This window comes from Anthonomus grandis, chromosome 22 (assembly GCF_022605725.1).
Source record: "Anthonomus grandis grandis chromosome 22, icAntGran1.3, whole genome shotgun sequence".
NCBI classification, from domain to species: domain Eukaryota; kingdom Metazoa; phylum Arthropoda; class Insecta; order Coleoptera; family Curculionidae; genus Anthonomus; species Anthonomus grandis.
Window position 1 is genome coordinate 38,356,214 of NC_065567.1, and position 4,480 is coordinate 38,360,693.

Here is a 4,480-nt window from a genome sequence, read left to right on the forward strand (position 1 = left end):
ATAATAACTTTGTCTTAAAGTAGATCTGAGTATCATCAGCATAGGCAGGTGTACTATAAAACAAAGGAGCAGCAATAACGTCTATTGTGTAAATAATAAATAAGAGCGGGGATAAAATAGCACCCTGAGGTACACCAGATTTAATTGAAATATTATTTGATGCCGAGTCAATCCTAATTTTTTCCATCCAGTTGCTAGAAATTTCAAGTACATACTTTCGTTGCACCCTACTCTTCTCATGTCGTTCGGTAAAGAAGTTCGCCGTTATTAGTACATTGATTTTTTCAAAAAAGTAGATATTACAAAGAACAAGATGTCGTCCTAAGAATAATAAATCAATTTCACAAGTATTTTAAAATTTATTTCCATATTTTAACATTTTCGAGAAAGCTTTCTACAAAAGGCACCTCGTGGAACCTTCCTTAATAGGGGCTAATTTGGTTTTCAGAAATGGGTATCATCAGCGCAATATGCAATTCTTGGATTTAATAAAAAAATTATAAAATATTAATAAATATAGACGAAAGTAAACATACTGCTTGCTTTTTGATCAAAAAAGAGCTTTTGACCATATATACAGGGTGTTCATTTGAAAACTTCCCACCACGGATTTATCGAAAACCACTGTTAAAAAAACGCCGAAATACGTCAAAAGGTTTGTCAAGGGGGACAACTTTCTAACCTAAAATTACTTCACCCCCTGTTACCCTCTGCCCCCCAGGGTCATCCCCTTAAAAATTTTAAATGCCAAGGGGTATCGAGTAATAGCTTGTTTAAAAGGTCTTTCGAAGTCTTTTATTTTGACGTTTGATTTTTTTAAATCGGTCGATTCGTTTTCGAGAAAATTAGAAAAATCTTTGTTTATCTTAATTTGTTCAGATAGAACACAAAAACATGAAAATGTCAGTTTTTATTTCAATAAGTGTTCAAAATGTTGCCCGTTTTTGGCCAAACAATGATATAGGCGATGTTCAAATTCTTGACGGACATTTTCAAAAACATGTTGTGGGATATCATGGCAGCGGTGGATGATGCGTTGACGAAGTTCATCCAAACTTTCAGGTTGGGGAGTAAACACAATAGATTTCAAATGACCCCATAGAAAAAAGTCTAACGGCGTTATATCAGGAGATCTAGCAGGCCATTCTATAGGCCCCCTTCGCCCTATCCATTTATCTGGAAACTCGTCGTCTAGCCATTGCCGAATGGGAAGAACATAGTGAGGAGGAACGCCGCCTTGCTGGAAATATATTTCAGGCTCATCAAGTATAGGGTTTCCATCATCATCGATTAGGTTTTCAATAGATTCAGTGATAAGCGGATTGATGGTATTTTCCAACATATCAAAATAAATGTCTCCACTTAAATTTCCATTAATAAATAATGGTCCAAACACTTTATTTCCTAAAATGCCTGCCCATACATTAATTTTTTGAGGGTACTGGGTATGGCCTATCGAAATCGTCTTCGGTTAACTCTTGCAATATTTTCACTTTGAATAGATGAAATTCATAAAGTTTGGTAACTGTGTGAACAGAGCCTAATGAAATAACAGTGGCAGTAACAATTTTGCGTAACGAAGTATTAGGATTTATTCTAATATGGCCCAAAACTTCAACTTGAGCGGCTACATACAAAATTCGCCGATGATCACGTTTTTTATTTGCAACAGATCCAGTTTCAGTAAACTTAGTAACAAGGTCCAAGACATATCTATGCGAAGTTATCTTCTCCGGAGGTCTGGCGTTAAACGTGACGGAAGTTTGCCGAGCACATTGATTTTGGGCACCATAAATTAGAATAATTTCCACTCTTTCGGCTAGTGTGTAAACCATTTTGGAAATAAAATCTTCAATTCAACAAATAAATGTTCACTATTCCAAGTCTATCACAAATGTAACTGACGGCAAAATAAATTCTTTATTTTCCTGAGCAACTATAAATAACGAAGCAGACATAACAATAAATACAGTTCGCCCAGGATATCTGTGTTGATGAAAAGAATGCGGAAAAAAATTCAGGTTATTTAGTTTTTTCCACGTCTAATCTTCGGAATTGCTGTTTATGTTGGTAGTTTCCGTTTTAAATTATAAAAAAATTGTAGATTTGGCAAACCCTAACGGGCAACATTTTGAACACCTATTGAAATAAAAACTGATATTTTCATGTTTTTGTTTTCTATCTAAACAAATTAAGATAAACAAAGATTTTTCTAATTTTCCCGAAAACGAATCGACCGATTTAAAAAAATCAAACGTCAAAATAAAAGACTTCGAAAGACCTTTTAAACAAGCTATTACTCGATACCCCTTGCCATTTAAAATTTTTAAGGGGATGACCCTGGGGGGCAGAGGGTGAAAGGGGGTGAAGTAATTTTAGGTTAGAAAGTTGTCCCCCTTGACAAACCTTTTGACGTATTTCGGCGTTTTTTTTTTTTAAACAGTTGTTTTCAATAAATCTTGGTGGGAAGTTTTCAAATAAACACCCTGTATATTTACTTATCTCTCGAACATTATGGGATACAAGGACATTCCCCAAAGTAGCTGAGGGATTTTTTAAGCAACCGCGCACCGAGGGTAGTAATAAACAAAAACAATGTAAGATTTCTTTCAGACTATTTAGTTGTGTCGAGTGGACTTTCTCAGGGTAGCTTGCTGAGACCACTCTTATTCATAATTTTTGTAAATTGTGTTTTTTCTATTGGCTCTGAAAACTGTTTTTTGTCGCTGTTAGCAGATGACACTTCTGTAGTATTATCGGGAGTGGATTCTGAGTAAAAATTCAAGTCTGGTTAACAACATCAAAAAAGTACTGTACTAGAAATGGTCTATTACTCAATCAAGAAAAACCCCAGTAGATTTTATTTTCCTTAAAAAATAAGAGTATTTTGGTCAGATTTGGTGAAAAATCCATTGCGCAGACACATGTCACAACATTTTTTCCTGGTTTAAGGAGATTTCCTCTTATTGCCTTGTATTATGGCAGCTTCGAAGTAGGTAAATATTAATTTTTTTACTACTATATTACTACTCCTACATCCACTCATGTCTTAACTACGCTATTTTGGCTTAGGGTAACTGTGAGCTAATGAAATTCTAATTCAGCAGAGGAAGATTAATTCCACACGCTCTCTAAACTTAGAATATTATCAGGAGATTGTGTACTCAGCTGAACATATTGACATTGTCTTTACTTTTTATTCTAAAAAGCGTACATTTTATTTAGACTGATTTTCACTTTTTTGCATCTTAATCATACAAAACAGTGGTCCACTCGGTGTGGCAAATAGTCCTCTAGTATTACCCATTAAACTCTACAATGAATTAGCAACAAGAATGAACCAGATTTCAAACCTGAATAAATTTAAATTAAAGGTGAAAAAGATGCTCTGTAATAATGCTTTTTATGCAAGTTAATATATTTATGTACTGTAAATCATTTAGAATTAAATATATTAATCTATTTATTTATTAACATTAAAAAAACAATTTGTTAAAATTGGGGAACTACTTAGAAACTGACGTGAGGTGATATTTGGAAATAGAATAGCTTAGAAAAGTACCTTAAAGCTGGCTAATTTTGACTTGTTTTCCCGGTTTATTAGAACCCAAAATAAATAGAGTAATTTCCTCTTTTGATTCAATTTAAATTGAACTAGAAATGATGCTGTAGTTCAAATCAAAAAACATCATGCGATGTGGTTAAAAAAATCAGCGGAGACAGTAGCCGATTTCTTATATAACAAAATTTAAAAAAAATACTCAGTTCTAAATATTTTTGCTTTAAGTGGGACGATTCCACCATGGTAACTTCAACCTTTTAGCGGAGACGAAATTTATCATTCAAATTTTTAAGACTAAAAATATTTGCCAACTATTCTCGTTAGAAAAACCGGTTTAACGGAAGTTATTGTATCAAAAGGCAATAAAATTTGTCATAAACTTACCAAAGAAAATTAAGTTTTAACTAATTAAAGCCAATGATTTCTAAAATTACTTTAAATGTTGTAATAAAATAACATTATTATTCATATATTACAACATAATATATTATCTTATGTCATATTATTGGGAGTAAAAGTCCGCTGTTTTGAAGAATCAGAAAAGCGTTCTAAATAAGGTCAAGGTTCTAAATTTATAACAGTTCAGCAATTAACATTTAGTACTTAAAAAATGTTTACGATTTTGTAGAACATACTACATATACACTCTTATGCAAAAGTTTTTAATGATTAAGGAAGTTAGTAGGCATCCTTGTAAGTAGCAATAGAACAATTTTAAATTTTCTTCTGAAGATTCTAATATTATATAAAGAGGAGGATGGTAAGAGTTTTGTGACCCAGATCTTAGGCAGAAAGGAGTGATAGGACTCCGATGAGCCTATATTGGTAAACGGGGGGACTATCTGATATAGAGATGGCTCTAGAATAAACAACAGAGCTGGTGCAGGATCCTGTTGTGGGATCTCATACACCAGCAGG